Below are 19431 nucleotides of genomic sequence, written 5' to 3'. Positions count from 1 at the left end.
CAGGCGCACACTCTCCTGGGTGGAAAACTGGTTGGATGGCCGGGCCCAGAGAGTGGTGGGAAATGGAGTTAACTCCAGCTGGAGGCCAGGGACAAGTGGGGTTCCCCAGGGCTCAGTGCTGGGTCCAGCCCTGTTCAATGTCTTTATCAACGACCTGAATGAGGGGACCGAATGCACCCTAAGTAAGTTTGCGGATGACACTAGGGAGGCTCTGCAAAGGGATCTGAACAGGCTGGACAGCTGGGCAGAGTCCAATGGCATGAGGTTTAACAAGGCCAAGTGCTGCATCCTGCACTTGGGGCACAACAACCCTGTGCAGTGCTACAGACTAGGAGAAGTCTGTCTAGAAAGCTGCCTGGAGGAGAAGGACCTGGGGGTGTTGGTTGACAGCGACTGAACATGAGCCAGCAGTGTGCCCAGGTGGCCAAGAAGGCCAATGGCATCTTGGCTTGTATCAGAAACGGTGTGACCAGCAGGTCCAGGGAGGTTATTCTCCCTCTGTACTCGGCACTGGTGAGACCGCTCCTCGAATCCTGTGTTCATTTCTGGGCCCCTCACCACAAGAAGCACGTTGAGGCTCTGGAGCAAGTCCAGAGAAGAGCAACAAAGCTGGTGAAGGGGCTGGAGAACAGGCCTTATGAGGAACGGCTGAGAGAGCTGGGGTTGTTTAGCCTGGAGAAGAGGAGGCTGAGGGGAGACCTCATTGCTCTCTACAACTACCTGAAGGGAGGTTGTAGAGAGGAGGGAGCTGGCCTCTTCTCCCAAGTGACAGGGGACAGGACAAGAGGGAATGGCCTCAAGCTCCACCAGGGGAGGTTTAGGCTGAACATTAGGAAAAAATTCTTCACAGAAAGGGTCATTGGGCACTGGAACAGGCTGCCCAGGGAGGTGGTTGAGTCACCTTCCCTGGAGGTGTTTAATGGACGGGTGGACGAGGTGCTAAGGGGCATGGTTTAGTGTTTGATATGAAGGGTTGGACTCGATGATCCGGTTGGTCTCTTCCAAACCGGTGGTTCTATGATTCTATGATATTTTTTAGTTGAGAAAATGAACATGACTATTGCATTGTACTTTACCCTGGTGGCACATGAAAAGTAGAAACCTAACAGAACCAGAGTTTAACATGGACACAGATTCCCCAAGTGCCATCTTGGCCTTTTGGATGGCAGCTCTGAGGAATGAAAAGCCTCATCATATGAACTACATCATTTCAGATGCAAAGTGAAACAGAGGTAAGACAAATGTGACCAAACCACAAAAAAAAAAAAACCCAAAAAAATACCCAAACCAAGAGAACAAAACCTAAACACAATTGTTTTGCAGTTTGCCCACAAAACAATCTCCTGCATGAGACAACAGACTTAGTCACCAGGGACAACTTTGGAAGTCTGGTTTTGAAGACTTGATAAGGTAGTAAACAATCCTTGTATAGCGTTTCTTGGTCAGCTTTCCTCTGTGAGAAAAATAAGTAGAGGTGATGAAAACAAATGGGACTGTTCCATATTGCTAAAGGATTGTTTTAAGGAATGTGTCAAAGACTGCTAAGATGCCTTGAATTCATCCAATAAAGTTACTATGTCGAGACTGCTAGTATCAAGACTTGCGCAATGCCTTACAGACAGAGCATACCATTTCCCAGATTGTGCAAGTCTTGTCTTTTTGTGGATGTTCTTCCAGGTGCAAGCATTCCTTCTAGTCTTATCTCATTACATCATCATGATAGCAATTGTCAAAGGTTAGGTACTATGAATATACAAATCCTTGCATAAAATCTGGACCTACTGTTACCAATACATTGTATGCCAGGGGAATCTCAGTCATTTTCATCATGCATTTCACATGAACAGGAGATAAGGAAAACATGAGTGCTACTTCAGTCCAGCAGTAGCACAGTACAGCTGTCTTGATGGCTCATTGTAAAGCTTTGCCTATCCCAGAGAGAAAACTTTCTTGTATTTAGACACCACAAAGGCAGACAGTTAAGTAATACAATATCCACCACTTCCCAAACTCATGGCATAGCTCTGCTATGTTTGTTCCCTTTTTCTATGAAAACAGCATTCGAAAAGGCATCAAGAACAATTAGCGACAGAATTTAAAGAAGATAGATTGCATGTAGTCCTCACTGTCACTCTGCAGTAAGTCAGCTACAATGTCATAAAAGTATGACCAGAGATTTTTGGGATAAACATGAACTATTTGCTGCACTGTAGCACAGAGCTGACAGCTAGAACAAATACAACTTCGGTTCCCTACTTCATCTGGAGAGCCAGTTGAGTATTTAAGCACTAACTGACAGCTGCTTAACATTTACTCTGCTCCACTGTTTGCTTTGGGAGCTTTCAAGATCTCCCAACTAAGATCTTCAAATTCCAGAAGGGGATTCAAGTAACAGTTCTAGCAACAAGCTCAGTATTAACAGAAAACACAGCCATCCAAAGTCCTTTCTCTTCCATTCCTTTGGATGCATCCTGAGGCATTACTGATAGACAATCCTCCATCTGAAACGATGGCACTTACTTCAAAATATTAGAGAGGTTGAGTCATTTAGTTTTAACAGTACAACAAAATAAGGCCTTCATAGTCCAAAAGCCCCACATGTCACTCTGCATACTTGCTTTTGATGAAACATAAATAGGGACCTCTTTCTGCTGTCCTGTACATGAATGCCACTCTAGCATCTGTCCCTTCTTCTCCCACAGACAAGCTGTTTTCAAGGCCATTCAATAGACTCTGTATACTTCTGCTATGTATTTTATGCCTTCCAGGTGCTTAACAGAAATCTTTAAAAAATCTTTAAACAGAAAAAAAACTTCACCTAGCTCTTGACTTTCTCTCTTGCAATGTCACTGTCATCTGTTCTTCCTCCCCCTAGAGCTCTTTATGGATACTCTCTTCTTCATTGAGACCCTTTACACAAGAAGAACCCTGCCCACATGAGCAGAATTTTTACACTTGGGTATTTTGAAGTATCTGTATCATGCTTGCCACAGACATCTGTCTTAAGCCCCTATCACAGTTTCCCCAGCACTATGCAAAACAGATGCAGTGAGTGGACGTGATGAGCAGAGGCTCATGAGCAAAGGCTGCATGGAATCAGATATTCAAATGAAGCAACACAATTGGATACCTAATCATGTCAATAAAGGCTGCTGCCTTTTAAAAAAAAAAAAAAATTTCATTTCATTTTCACAGTACACAGTGCAAGCACAGATCTGTTTCCCCTCACAGGCAAGCTATGCGTGGGAATCAACATTGACTGTTCTCCAGCTTCTTCAAGGCTGTGGAAGAATCCTTCTGACAGACATCCAGATCTAAAAATGGAGAAATAAAGACTGGATCTGGTATTTCCAGAATTAAGAAACTCATCAGTTGCTCCCAGTAAAGCCTTGGTCATGAAGTTTTCCCCAACACGAAGGAAGCTGTCACCTTTCATCCTTTGTAGACAGAAGCGTTTGTAAGTCAGTATACAACTCCAACATTCAGACTCTACAACAAATGCTGAAAAACAAGAGGGTGATCCAACAGAGGCTACCAGGGATTCATACCTGCCTCGCACTTTGTATCGCTGTCTGCATCAGGTATCAGAGAATATAAACTAGTGAATAAAAATATATACTAAATCCTAACAGAGAGCAAGTGAGAGTAAATAACTACGGACTTAAAATAAGGAAGAATATTTACTTTTATGGAAAGTTATTCCATTAACAGTTGGGTAATAGTTGTGCTTGATTCTCCGTTACTGGAACTATTTAAAGCTTCAAGATGATGAACCAAAGAGTAATTACAGGTTTCCAGCAGTCAGTACCAGGTTTTCTTCAGGCTCTCTTAAGCACCTGACCATCTTCACGATCTCACATCTCACAATCTCTTCTGACCCTCTACCTTTGCTGCTAGAGGTCTGCATATCTGTACTTACGGAGAAGCAGTTCTAAAAGACTTTAAGGCAATGCCAAATAACCAGAAATTTTCCACTCACAAGGAGACCAGCAAGGAGCATTTTCCATGCAAACAATGGCCATTAGAGGAATAGCATCATATGCCTCAACTCCATCAAGCATTTCACAGGAAGTTCCAAGCCCTAACAAGTTAAAAACTTATCCTTTTTTTTTAACTCTTCTTCCTGATAAGTCTTCTCCCCCTGTCCCAGACTAGGAAGTCTCAACCTGGTGCTCCAATACATTTAATTTATTTTGTGAATCTCTGACTTTTTGAGATAAAACTTTTGCTATCAGGTAGAAAAAAAAAATGACAACCTACCTTCTTCCTGTAACTGATAGAGGATCTATTAAAGTCTACTTCATGCAAGCCCCCCTTACCTACCCAACCCCCTCTACCCATCTAACAGTGATGATACAATATAGACCATGAAGCTGGAAGAATATGTAACTGACTACAAAAGGAAAGAAACTTTCTGTCAACTAGATCGCGCTGCATCCACCATTAAGCCCACAGCGGGACTCAAATCACTTTCAGAGAGGCTGCCATAAGCCTTGCCAGTTCTCAGCAAAACTTAGCTCTCAAACACAGGCCAGGGCTTTATAAGCTACCCAAGCCTTCCTGCTTGCCAGCCTTGGGGGACCAGATGCAAGAGAAAAGCAATATGCTTGTGATTAGCTTTCCCAACATTCCTTGGCTCAAAAAAGACCCCAAAACGAAACAAAACAAAAAACCCAAGCAAACCGAAAAAGGGCACAATCATTCCTGGCCCATCTACTGAAGTACAATGGCATGAAGGTTTGGCACAGTTGTCCCACTTCCCCAGAGACCAAGTTGCTACATTGTTAACATGACAATGGATCTGAAAAATTCAAAGTAGGAAAATGTGCCCAAGACTGTAAAACCATTCCTACTGATCCTCGCATAGAAGTCATGTGCAAGTCAATCCTGTAACTAGAATATTTCAGCAAATCTGGATGCTTAAAGAAACCTCCACTATTACTTTCTCCCTTCCAAAAATGTAATTGTTGTGTTGGGATCTTTTGGATCTCTATAATGCTGTGGAAATGTCCCATTAACTTCTCTTCAACCTACCTAGCAAGTCTCATAAATGAGACAGATGTCATGATTGATCTAAACAGAGAACAGGATCCAGCCCAAAAAAAGCAATAAGCTCGGGGCCATGACTTCTGAGTTATAGTCCAAGTTTCCTCCAGCCAGGCGAATCTGGGCAACCCATGCTGCTATTCTATGTCTTTCTTCTTCCTCTCGCCTTCTAACACATCTGTTTCAACTTAAGCTTTGCAAGACAATGACTCTCTGTTGCTACAATACCCAACACATTGTGCTTCTATTAGAAAGCAATAAAAACCTTCTATACATAAGGTGACTGTTGGTTACATAGGCTCAGTTCTCAAAGATTCTGGCACAGGATTTTCTTTTCTGTATTATCTGCTGCAGAGGAACAGGATGAAGTCACCGCCTCATTGCACTGGAAGCAAAGTAAAGAGGAATGTGAATTGTGAATCCTATCTCAACAGATCAGGAAATGTGTCTAAATATCACTTCAAGCAACTGTATAAAGCATAAGTAAATAATACCTTGCCAATTTTTACACAGACCATAAAAATTAGAGAGAACTCACTGATTCTAGGACTGTTTCTGGCACAGGAAAATTTTGGACAAGCTCTTCTTTTTTTGTTCTGCATTTGGTGGCATATAGATGGCCTAGAAGAGGGGAGGGAAAAGTAGCCCAGTATTGGTCCCACTAGCCGAGGTAGAGTCTCAAAAGAGCAAGTGGAAAGTAGACAGCATTGTGGTCTTACAAACTCTGGGCTGAAAATTGCTTCAGTAAAATAAACCACCTTTAGAGTGGTCTCTTGTTTTGAGATACACACTAACATGAATAAAAGGACTCAGCAGTGCAGCTTATCCAAAGCTCACAAACACGGGGCTATACACTGCAGCGGGGCAGAAAAATCCTAAGCAGGCACACCACTGTTTCACTGACCTATCTGAGGGCATCTACCTGCAGCAGTATCCTGGCTAGTAAAATGATACTGACAACTGGGATGTGGGAAGGGGCTCCCAAAGGAGAAACAGATATACACAACACACACCACGGCTTAGAGGAGAAAACAGAACTATTTTTACCTCTGCTCAGTCACATGAATTAAATTACTTTCAGAGTTTAGCTAAAGGGAGAAACATTCCATTGCACAGACATTTTGAATGTAATATCCCAGTGCTGATGCTTATGCTTAATTCCACCCCAAAGCGATCTGCATTGTACTTTATGAACTCCATTCATTAAACCATCACCACTGTCAGCCAACTACCCATTACACCCCATTCTTATTGGGAGGCACAAAGAGGAAAAACACATTTGTAACACAGTAAGTCACTCAACCCAAGCAACATCCAAGAAGATGTTAGTTACATAACAAATTCTAGAATACTTTACATTTCAGTAAGCTACTGACTCACTGTATGTGGCTGAAGCATCCTCAAAAATTAAGAGAATGACATAATGAGTATGGACATTGGGAAGTTAAGGATCAAAGTTATATCTATAGCAAATTATGCGCAACACACAGACCAGCCCAAGGTAGATCTATTTTGGGGGCAAAACCAACTTCAAGATGCACTACTGGGAAGATGAAAGCACATTAGAATGTAAAATCTCTGAAACACACAACACAATTCGAAGGTGCCTATGGCACAGAGGGTCTCAGCTTTGAAGAGTACAGACACTACATTGCCACCACTGGTGAGCATCCCTCGCTATCTGTGAGGACCTAATTATACAAACAGTGTTCTCTATCATCTCTACCTTTGGGCTGTTAAGATCATTTTTCAGGACAGAGTATGAGAACACAGACTGAAGTGTTTTTCTGACTATTCCAGAAGCTCAGATACAACCTCCGCACATATCACCCTTTCTACCTTTTCGCCACTCCATCGCTACACCTGATGACCCCGTCTGCTCTGCAGCAGATCTCAGTCAGTAATTAGACGCTCCACGTGAGTGCAGATGAGAAAGGGGAGGATTTCTTCTGGCATTTAACTCAAGTCCTGTCTGTTTGTAGTAAACACCAACTTGCTTCTTATTATGCCTGTTATTTCTGCATTCCTGTTACTGTGGAACAGTACTGTAGCCAGATAAACAGTTCTAGATAGGACTGGTGTGTCTCCGGCCAAACTGCACTTCATTGTTGCTGCTTTCATACTGGTTTTATAAATATTTTGAAACACTTTACTCATCACTGTGGCTTCAAGGAAGTCAAAAGTTTTAAATGCTTCTGTACACCAGCTGAAGACCCTTCTCTGTACCAGGAAATATTTGTATTAGTTACATTGTTATCCTCTGTTATTACCAGGATTAAGAAATACAGGACTTTTAAAAAGAGTAGCTGAGGGGATGAATGATAAGATGTGGCTTCACACAAAGTAGTAGCTAAGCAATAATCTAATACAAGTGAATCACAATTGGTTTCAGTAAAATGTAATTACATTAATCAACTGGACATTTCCCAGGGCGGGGGTAGGGGGAAATGAACACACAACAAGGTGGAAAATGACCCAAAAAAAAACTAAAACGAAAGCAAACCACATTATCATCACAGACTAGAAAAATCTTCTTAGTAGAATGAGGGTAAGAAATTTTTTGTCCATCTCAAAAAACCCAGCCATTAGTATCCACATTACCAGGAGCAGTCAACAGGAAAACTGTAAAAGATCATAAAATAAGCTTACTGGGTCTTTACTTTTCAGTACATTGTCATGGAATTCTAGTTCAGTTTCATTTTTCAAGTATTTTGTGGATGTCCCTTGATGGCACAGGCTGAGAGGTCAGTAACTTTGTGTGAAGTCAGTAATTTGATGTCAGTAATTTTGCTTTTGTGAATACTGTAGTCAAATAGTAACTGTTTATATCCTTTACAAACTAAAGGCATTTACTCTAGTTTATTGTGGCTATTCAGTATTAACCAAAATTAGTTGTTATTTCTGTTAAAAAAAAAAAAAAGATCTTTTCCAGAATCTCAGGCAAAGCTGTTTGCTTCATCAGGACAGGTCATCACTACTTAACATTCAGCTGCCAAGCGTAAACACGTTTGACAATTATTTCAGTTGTTCAAACCGCCAACCTTGCATTTCTGTGATGAAGTACTGAAAGTCTCATTAACTGAGAATACACACCAGTGACAGTTAGAGCCTGAGGTACTGAAAAACCTCAGGCTGTAGTTTCCCCTTCTATTTCTAATCTAAACAGGCTGCACCAAACTCCACACAGCAGTAAATTTCCCATATCCTTAAATTGAGCAGATTACTGGTGTTTAAGTGCATTTAAATTCAGCTACATGCAAAAGTCAAGATTACAATAAGCTTCTAAGCAAATAAAAACATATCACCTCATTTTCATTTGGAATCCTTCTCTTTATATTTTAATGTTTCTTTGTACAATTGCAAGATATCTTCTGCCTAGCACGTATTCTTCTGTCTTCTGAAAGACCTACACTCTCAGTGTTGTTCTACATACTTTGGCTCCAGCACAAGACATAATATATTAACTGATGATGTCCTCCAGTTTATGTTGCCACAGGCAAACTAATTAAAGCATAAGTCTAAAATTTGACCATGCGGACTAAGTGACCATTCTGGCAGTAGTGTCAAACTATAAAGCCCTCATCAATTTGTATCAATAAATTAAGTAAGCAGCGACTTTCCTCTGTGCTATCCCATTGTTCATTTTCCTCTAGGCTATTCCTGTTTCTTACCATTCTCTAGTTTCCTCAGGACGTGAGGGAAAGACATACTACAGATTTATATCACTTCTATAATTATTTTACTACCAGAGAAGAAAACTAAGAGAAAGGCTGATTCCATGCTGCTGAACTTCTCTTGATGGTGGTGTTTTCCCTTTTTACAATGAACTCTTGTCCCATAATAGCATGTGTTTTATCTCTCTCACTCAGCTTCTTCAAAGTTTTGGGAAGTTTTTGGGAAGGTTTTTTTGGAAGTTTTGGGGCAGGTTTTTTGGAAGTTTTTTTCTAAGAACACAGTAACAGTCTGTAGCACTGCACAGAGTTGTTGTGCCCAAAGTGCAGGACCTGGCATTTGGACTTGTTAAACCTCATGCGATATAGCAACTGCTTCTGACACATTTCCTACAAACTACAATATTTTCCTACTAATATGCAGAGAAAGAGGACTTAAAGGGAAAAAAAAAATGTGTGGTTAAGGTTTTCCCATTTTGCTTAACAGATTTAATAATCAACATAAATTAAAAAATTGCTACTATATTGATGTAGAAATACTCTAAATTTTTAACCTTTCTAAGTGATGTCTGCCTTCTACTATGACAGCTAATTCTGAAGTAAAATGCACAGAAAACAGATTTTTTCATAAAACACAGTGCAAAGGGAAACTACTACACACAGACTTTGACAATACAAACATCAAGTCTGATTCCAATTATTTCTTGTCTGGTAGCATCATCAATTCTTGCTTCCAAACAATTCCAGTTTCAAATTCATCACCTCACATGTTTAACTCTAGACCTTTCTATAAAAAAAGCAATCCTTCATCATGAGGTTGTTCTGAGATGAACATAATCTGACAGAATAAGAACTTTACTATTCAGTACTATGAGCTACATTCATACTGAAGTTGAAATGGCAGTGAGATACTTTGACACAAATATATTTATTTAAAACGTCTTCCTTTATCTAATAATCCATTCTTTCAACCCTAGCCACGTACCTAGTGATTTGATCTTATGCCATCCTTAAAGTTATCCTAGCCTCTGACTACATCTATTGCATTTTTAAATCTTATTACTTTGGAGACAGACTTGGTAGAACATGCATGTAAATGTTTTTCCGCTGCACTTTCTTAGCCTGCTTGAATATCAAACTTGTGCTCAAAGGTACTCAGTCTTGCTTTTTGGTCGCTGATTAGATTGTAAGATGTATACTGGAGAAGAGAAAACTATGGTAATAGTTTTCCATAGCAATTAGACTCTCAACCTGAAGATCTGAATAATACAGAAAGGAGAAAACATGAGTTAATGAATAAAGGCAAAAGAAATTTTGACTAACGCAGTACTCAACAAAGTATAGTTACCTTCAATTAGAGCCAACTCCATAGCATGAAAAAAAGTTTCCAGAAATCCTGTCTAGTTTGTAATGTTTGTAATTTTAACAGTAGCTTCTGGTAACAAATTACCAAAATCTGCATTGTCATAGAACATCAACAATTTTTCTGATTTAAAATATCATCAATAGTATTCTCACAGTAACTGTGTCCTAAAAGGTATCAGTACTGGCAAAATGTCCTTCAAATTCTGTCACACTTAAAGAAAAATATGCATAAGGAGATGTATATAACATCACAACATATCTAGGACCTCAGCGCTCCTTATTTTCTAAATCCACCAGTTCTTTTCCCACAGTCCCAGTGTAGCAAACAGATAAGCTCCAGTGCTTACTCAGCTACTTCAGACAACAGGTCTGCGATCCGAGTACAGTGGGGTTTCTTGTTTGTTTTAAAAACACCAAAACATCCTGCCCGAGCAAAGCTAATATATCTGACAAAGTGCTAATCTCCTGAAGAGGTCATTCCTACCCATCACATTGTCATGTTTCCTTCTGTGGCAATACCTAAAAAAGAATATGACTTGCAAGGTTGCCGTCAACTGTTTTTCACTAACAACTTATTCAGGAGCATTGTAACCATTTATTTCTCCAGCTGGGTGAACTGAGTCACAGGGGCTGAGATGTTTAAGTTCCCCCAACCAGACTTGGTTCTTTGTTATAGCTCCTAGTCATTAGTCTATCTTAGCCTTTTGATTATTTGGTATTTCATCATCTAAGCCTTTTAAAGGTAGATATAGCACCCTTGATTAAAGCTGAACTTCAGCATTTAGCTCTTTTCTATCCAGAAACTGTTATAATGAGACTCTTTCTGGCCAAACAAAAGTGTATATGTTGTCTTATGATGGAGCCAGTGATGAACCGAGAAATGTCTCTCCCATTAAAGCTGCAACCACCTTGCCTAGCATTTCAGCAGATTGCAATTATTTAGGGGAAAATTGTCCTTATACTGGGCAGAGGCAGCCTCCTGAAAGAGTAGCCCTAAATTAATGGCAACGAAATAGAAGCTTTAAGTTTTGAAAGGAGTTGTGCAAATATTCAATTATTATAAATCTACTTAAGAAATTGTAAGACTGTCAAAGCAAACTATTGAAAGATAGTACTTGCTTATCCAGTATAGTAGCTCACCATTCCTCCTGAATGGTATAGCCATTTTGTCAATAGAGACATTGTATTTTTTTGCTAGACACATGCAGAAAAGTCAACTTTAAAACCCAATACAGAAGTGATCATGAATTTTAAAAAAGATTATTGCAGTTTTCCAATTTTGGGATTTTTGGAAATAGTTATTTCCTAGACACATATTATTGCCCTCTTATCTGTGTGCCACAAGCAAAAACAAGCAAAATGCTTACAACAAAGACTGTAAAGACAACACATACTCACTCTACGACAGACTAAAATACTGCTTTTCACAACAATTCTACCCTTACTCTAAATTGGATCAAACAATTCAGTTCATCATGCAGATGTTCTGGACTTACTTTTCAGATAAGGTTCTGTACTGCTTGTGTCAAAATAAGAGCAGCACAGGTAGAAGACAATACTTGGAAAAAAAAAAAAGCATATTTTATAACAATGTAATTATATTCTGGATTTAATTTTGTTGTTGATTTACTCAGTGACAAAAGGTTCATCACTCTTGTTCACTCTGAACATGCATTGCTGCTTGAAGAAAATGCAAAAAGGATCTTAGTCCTTCTTCAGAGCCTGGGACTACTGTGCAGCTGGGGCAGTGTGTGAGCTCTTCTTTATCAAGCACTAAAGTATGTCATGAGAGTCACAAGTCACAACATTAGACACAGTCTTTAACTGATGGGCCAAAAATTCATAGTTCTGATAGCACTGACAGCAATTTAAAAGTTTTCATCCTAGCTGTAAGTCAGATAAAAGGCCAACACTCCAAATTCTGCATACACCAACATACAAATTTTTATATGTTAGATTCATAAAAGGTTTCTTCAACATACGTTTCCTCCCATTCCCACCCTACCCCCACCCGCTTTCTTTTTAACAGCTGTGATCTAATATTTCAGACATTCATGAAAAATATCCCTGGAAATGTTTTTCAACATGTTCTTCATCCTTCATTAGCATATTTCTAGATGCAACAGTATCATCTTACTTGGAGTTCTTCTAACTGATTAAGATCTTCTTCTGTTGTGATTATCCCTTGTACAGGAGATTTCCCTCTTATGTCTTTGTCTACGGTGAATGTAAGCATGTAATAAATGAGCATAACTGAATCAGTATGGTCACTTAACTGGAGTGCTTCAGCAGATGTGGTGAGACCATACTCCAGCAGGATGATTACGAAACCTCCATGGCAATAGTAACTCAATTATGACAGCCAGACTATTGTGGGAATTAGAGTAGTATTTAATCTCTGAAAGGACTTGTTCATTATTTTGCACAATGATCTCATCTCAAGATCCATCTTTGGCTTGTTCAGTTGTTTTTCTTTTTACTGCAGTATCTGGAGCTCAGATTGTGAGCTGTTACAGAAAGGGCAGTCTTGACTTAGCCAAACTCACAGGGGGCATATAGGTAAGATGCAAGAGTTTACTGAAGTTCAGTGCGAGCTACTTAAGCTTATCAGAGTCGGGAGGTATCAAAAAAAATACTGTTTACTCCAATTGCAGAGCAGTTGTACTCCCAAATGTGTGACAGCTGACCTAGCTCAGGCATAAACTAAAGCAGTTCTCCCTTAACCCCTTTCTCAATTAAGCTATTCTACAAAATTGATTTTCAGGCATTAAATATCTGCACCAAATAAGACATCCAGGGAAGCACAGACAAAGAAAGCACTGTCTAGGTATAAGAACAGAAAGAGGAGAGTGAAGAAGACAAAGAGTTGCAATCAAGATGGCAACAGGCACAAAGCTGGCATTTCTACTTCTAAAAAATTTCTCCTGTACCTCCTCATCAATCCACCCTTGGTACTGAAGCACCCAATTCAGGAACATTCTCTGGGTATACCGTGATCTATATACTATACTTTGATTAGATACTAATTTACATCCTGAGTTATACTGTAGTTTCTGAGCCTTTTCTTTTTCAGAAATAACTTAGAAAGGGTATCAAGAGCTCTACACTCTGTTGTTTCTAATAGATACACAGTCTTTGCAAGTATACCTCACTATCATCAAATAATGCTGAACTTTAAATATTTAGGTACATTTGGACCCATCGCAAGCTAGGTAGAATATAGACTTTTAATACAGGAATCTTATGTGCACATATAGAACTGAAGAAAATGTAGATGAGGTCTGATCAAAACATCTCAGAGGTCTGTGCCCTTATAAAAGTGAAAAATGGTATTTTGCATCCTAACTACCATTTTTAGATTTTAAAATCGCATATTATTTTGAAATAAACAAAATTATGCTTTCCAATGTAAGGACAATGATGGTGTTGTACAACCTATCTGAAATCCCACATAAGCCTCTACAGGCTAAATTCGAGCAGTATTTAACAAAGGAGAATTACTTACACCACAGCAATGTCATCTATGTCAGTGGAACTGAACAGTTTTTTTAATAAAACACATGCAACTACATAGTTGTCCTTTACTAAAGAAAATATTTAACCCTATTTCCATTACACAGAAGTTTGCATACCAAGCAATCCAGCATACCAAATAGTTTTAAATTTAGTTCTAGATACTGACCAGTATTACTAAATACAGTAAATCAACTTCATCATCATTCAAAATGACCTAAGATCTAAGTGACAACTGATGCTGCGAAGAGTTACAGTACCCTAGAGCAACTGCAAATGTTCAAACATCTTGTTAGAACTCCTGTTTGAAAGATAAAGTTAGCCATTTCAGATATCATTGAATTACATTTATAATTGGTCTTGTCTAGCATCAACTTTTTCAGTTAAAAAAACAATATCCATCCCCTCTTTTTTTGGTAGTAAACACGTATGAATAAAGGGACAGGCAAAATAAGATTCCTTTTGGAGGGAAATGGTAAACTACTCACTAACAAAATACTATGAGCTCTATACAGTAAATAGAAGAAAGCATGATTACTGCTTCATTTGAAGCTATCAGTTATGTTACTAAAAAGTACAATGCAGAATCTGATTGTAGAGGATAATTAATTTGAAAATTCCTTCAGAAAGCTATAATTGCTAAATACCATCAACAGGTTCTGCACATTTCCTATAGCACACTTTACAAAAACGCTAAGATTTAAACATATGTTTACTTACAGACTGACAACACTTTCTTCCTAGCAGGTAGTCCTGCCTAACTCTTCCCACAACTTTTTTTTGTGGGGAGTGTTAATCTGAGCCCCCTTGCCACAGTAAAGCATAGAGGGCAGCAGCTTCAGCTCAGGCACCAGACTTCAGTGTAAAACAGTAATGGAACACCCACAGGTTCCCTCTCATTGGCACTCACATAACTCACAGGGTAGTAAGCCCTGGAAAAAAGGCAGCAGCGGATACCATCTGATAAATCTTTATGTGTCCAAACTTTTACCAGCTTCTTTTCCTTAGTACTAAAGCTCTTTTCCAGTTCAAGCAGAAAGAGGAAGGATTCACCATAGAAAACTATTTTACATCAAGTTATAATTCTCAACACCTACTTTTTTTTGACTGGTTTTGACTCCTTCTGACTATTCAACAATCCTCTCGATTTTTAGAGGCACAGCAATATGTAATTAGTTAATGAAAAGATGACTTTTCCAAAAGCTTCTACACTGGAAACTATTTTGACTACAGGAAGAAACCTTGAACAAACAGCAAAAGAAATCGGACATTTAGAAGCAGGGGGTAACCAAAGGCTGCAGGAGCTATATGATCTCTCAGCTGTGAAGAAACCACCACTTGCTTTTGGTGTATCTACAAAATGTTCAGGCAGAACAGTAACAGAGTGCACACATTCTTTGTTGTGCGGCCTATAATTCCTAACTAGGTTATTATTCCCATTTTCTTTGCCAAAGAGGCTAAAGATGGAGCCAGAAGTTCATACCCAGGTATTAAATGGCACCATGTCCTTAGGAAAACGACCCTTTGACAAGCTCTCCTCTTCTTCACTAGATTGCTTAGACAGAGCAGCTTTTAAGACTGATTCAATCAACTTAATTTCAGGGTTAAGGAATTACAAAAAACACACAATTCCTTAGACTTTTTGTGTAATAAAAACAGTCCATAGTGCTATTTCTCTGATAATGTATGATTTTTTTTTAATAGATTTGAGCCACAGTTTGTCAAACATGAATTGCTGACTCTTTAACCTTTGAAAAATACTTTTGGCTGAATCATAACATGAAAAATAAATAAAAAAAGGTGATAGAACTAATGAGGAATTTGTCCTTTCAGTTATACAAAGAAACAGTTTCCCACAAGAAAATTGATACTCTAGTTATAAGCTTCTGAGAGAGACAATCTTGCAGCACAGTTTGTATCCACTGGTCCTCTAAATCAGAAGCTCATAAGTTAGTTTAATTTATTCTTTTTCATCTGGAAGCCTTCCATATGCTTTAATATAAAACAACACCATGTTGAAACATCAGAAAAGTTATTATAGCTATGGAGAGGGTTATTGCTGCTTTAACCACTAAATTAAATTTTCATCCTGGCTCCTGCCTCAGTGTTTGATGAGCAAGAAATCAGAAAAAATAAGAGATTATAACATCCATTTACCAAATGAAAACAAGTATGCTTCCTGTTCATTTCCATAGATGACACTAGGCCATACCATACCTCAGGCTTAGACAATTTAACCTCAAAGTGAATGTGCTTGGTTTAGTTTCACTGCTTTTATTCTAAAAGTACCTGGAAATTGGTTTTGTTATTTTTTGGTTTTAAGTCTTTAATCCATAGCAGCTGCTACCTCCAGGGTACTTCTCCCAAAACACTTTCTTTCACTAGTACAAAGACTTAACAAAACTTCCTTTATCTATCAGAAAGGAGTTTTCAATGAACGACAGACAAAAGTATGTTCAAAACTCATGGTGTGGTGCTGGCCCAGCCCCAACTTTTGCCTTCTATGAGCTTTTCAAACTCAATAAATTCAATTTTTGTTTCTCATCTGCCTCTTAGAAGCTTCCCCTACCTGTGCAAGCTTGGTGGCTCACAGCCTTGTAGGCAGCCCTAGTTAACCCAGGTTTCTGAGGCAATGGTAGAACTGGTGTGAATGGAAGAAAAGGTGAGAGACACCAACCACACTGAAACAATGATAGTTTGCTACACACTGGATACAAGTTCTCTTACAAAAAAAAAGCAAACCAAGAATAGCTGCAAACATCACTCTGACAAAACAAATAAGCACCTAGATAAATTGTTCCTAACTTTACCATTGTTTAACTAGAGTGTTTTAATCTTCACTTAAAATCAGTGTGCTTAAAAGCGTATAAGATCAGTTTAAACTGAATCACACAGAATCACCAGGTTGGAAAAGACCTCTTAGGCCATTGAGTCCAACCATTCCTATCTGCCACCAAACCATGTCCCTGAGCATCTCGCCTACCCCTCTTTTAAATACCTCCAGGGATGGTAACTCAACCACCTCCCTGGGCAGCCTGTTCCAGGTACCAGTGACACTTTCTGTGAAAAATCTTTTCCTGATATCAAGCCTGAACCTCCCCTGGTGCAGCTTGAGGCCATTCCCTCTTGTCCTGTCCCCTGACACTTGGGAGAAGAGGCCAGCTCCCTACTCTCCACAACCTCCTTTCAGGTAGTTGTAGAGAGCAATAAGGTCTCCCCTCAGCCTCCTCTTCTCCAGGATAAACAACCCCAGTTCCTTCATCCACTCCTCGTAAGACTCCCAGCCCCTTCACCAGCTTCGTTGCTCTTCTCTGGACTCGCTCCAGAGCCTCAACATCCTTCTTGTGGTGAGGGGCCCAGAAATGAACACAGGATTCGAGGAGTGGTCTCACCAGTGCTGAGTACAGAGGGAGAAGAACCTCCTTAGACCTGCTGGTCACGCCGTTTCTGATCCAAGCCAAGATGCCATTGGCCTTCTTGGCCACCTGGGCACACTGCTGGCTCATGTTCAGTCGCTGTCAACCAACACTCCCAGGTTCTTCTCCTCCAGGCAGATTTCTAGCCAGACTTCTCCTAGTCTGTAGCACTGCACAGGGTTGTTGTGCCCCAAGTGCAGGACTTCGCCGTTCGTTTTGTAGCACTGGTGTGGCTGCAAAATTTATATGCATAGAGAAAAATCTCCCCTCGTGTCTGAGTCACCTGAATCCTCCACCTGCTTCTCGCAGGGTAAGCTGTTTATTTCCCGCCTCTGTGGTACCTGCTTAGGAGTAGGTGAGATGTATTAATACTAAATGTGATGACATTCTGGTAAGCAGAGTTGGGGGAAAGGTTCGAGGGCAGAAGGGATCAGTTTCTGCAGGGGATTTGCCTGGCGAACATTTCAACAATGCATACAACAACCCTTTTCCAACCATAACATGGTAAATGGAGAGTGCACCTACTGAAAAACCTAGGGAACTTATTCTCCTTAAGCCCACTGGTTGAAATCCTGACCGTACCACAAGCAAATGTTGCCACTGGTTTTCCAGTAGCGCTCAACAGCATTCGTGTTTTTAATAAGAAAGAAGTAATTAAGTTCCCAGCCTCAGCTGGCTGTGACCAACTCCTCTTCCTTGCCACTTCTGGGAGAAAAATGGGACTGAAATTGTCGCAGATGAGGTAAAAAATAAATTTTGCACAGATTTTTGATACCTGGGAAAGTACAAAGTAACCTACAGCAGGTAGAAGTGGAGGAAGTGGGGCAGAATGTGGCTGGTGTATCATATTAGCTTAATTAATTTTGTTAACATTCTTTACCTGTGATGGCTGCATCAGAGAGAGGCAACAAGCAGAGGTGCACAGAGTGAGCCGGGCTGACTGCTAAGCAGGATTTCCCCATCTCCTCTCTCTTCTTCAAGGGCTGCTGAGGTGTTTTTGCCTTTGACCGTCACAGTACATGGTGTCTCGGGCCCTTGCTTGGGGTGTCAGACACATAAAGGGGCTCCCAGAGTTCAAGCATGAAGTGGCCACCTCCACCCTGTGTGTCTCCATGCTTCATGGAAAGCTTGTAAAAGCTCTTGCCCTTGAAGACAGGAGTGGCCAGACACCTCCAGCTATTGAGGGGACAGTTGAGTGTCACCAGCAGGTACCGTTGCTCACAGCATGGGGTGCTGGACTTTTTGTATGATCAGAGCAGCCCTTGTGCCTCCCATCAAACACGTGCCTGCAGTAGTGAACCAGCTCCTAGTATATGGATACGTGAAGACATGAAGCAAGACATATTTATGCAAATATCTTGGTGTTTATCGAATATTTAGCTCGAATGAGGGTCAGAAGCCAGTAAGGGGCGGGGGGAAGAAGGGGTGCCTGACTGAAAAAAAAAAAAAAAAAAAATCAGTGATAACCCTTTTTCAGACTACATTTGCTCTATGAAAGCAAACATGAAACTGTCATGCAGCCAGTGTATTCCACGGTGGGCATAGGTTTGTGTTTATTGACAGATATAAACAAGTTCAGTTTAACTCCACAGTCTTTTTGAATGTAAATGGATGGACGAACGTTATCTGTGCATTTTGGTACATTTGGTATTTTGTATAAAACAAGAAAATAAAACTATTTTGCCTGCAGGTCAAGTTTCTACGAGGTGCCTGGTGCTGCTAGAGGCAGCTCAGCTCACTGGGCAAGGGGCTGGGCAGCAGGGTCCTGGCAGCCCTCGCTGGTGCCCTCACCTTGTGTCTTGTCACCCAAGAGAAGAGAAGTAAGGAGGGTTGGTTTTGACACTCCACTCCTCCCCACCTCAGATTAAAGCTGACATTGCCCTGCGATGAGGCAGGGCCTGAGCAGGGTGCACAGGGCTCAGCCCGACCTCAGCAGCCTCCTCCCTAGCAGAATGTGGCCAACACCTGCTAGCAGAGAATTGCGCCTGAGGGGCGTGTGTACGTAGAAACAGGTGTGTGCACACATTTTGCATGGATATAGTGTATGAAAAACAAGTACAGATGCACTGCTGCATATTGTGTAATGTACACACTCATGTTCTAGCCACAATCATAGAATGGTTTGGCTTGGAAGGGACCTTAAAGATCATCTAGTTCCAACCCCCCTGCCATGGGCAGGGACACCTCCCACCAGACCAGGCTGCCCAAGGCCCCATCCAACCTGGCCCTTGAACACCCCCCTAGGGATGGGGCAGCCACAACTTCCCTGGGCAACCTGTGCCAGTGCCTCACCCCTGTCAGTGTGAGGAATTTCTTCCTAATCTCTAATCTAAATCTTCCCCCTTCAATTTAAAGCCATTCCCCCTCATCCTATCACTCCACGGCTTTATAAAAATTCCTTCCCTGGCTTTCTTGTAGCT

The sequence above is a fragment of the Phaenicophaeus curvirostris genome, chromosome 4 (genome assembly GCF_032191515.1).
Source record: "Phaenicophaeus curvirostris isolate KB17595 chromosome 4, BPBGC_Pcur_1.0, whole genome shotgun sequence".
NCBI lineage: Eukaryota > Metazoa > Chordata > Aves > Cuculiformes > Cuculidae > Phaenicophaeus > Phaenicophaeus curvirostris.
The sequence above is the reverse complement of the archived record's forward strand: the minus strand, read 5'-3'. Positions refer to the sequence as shown.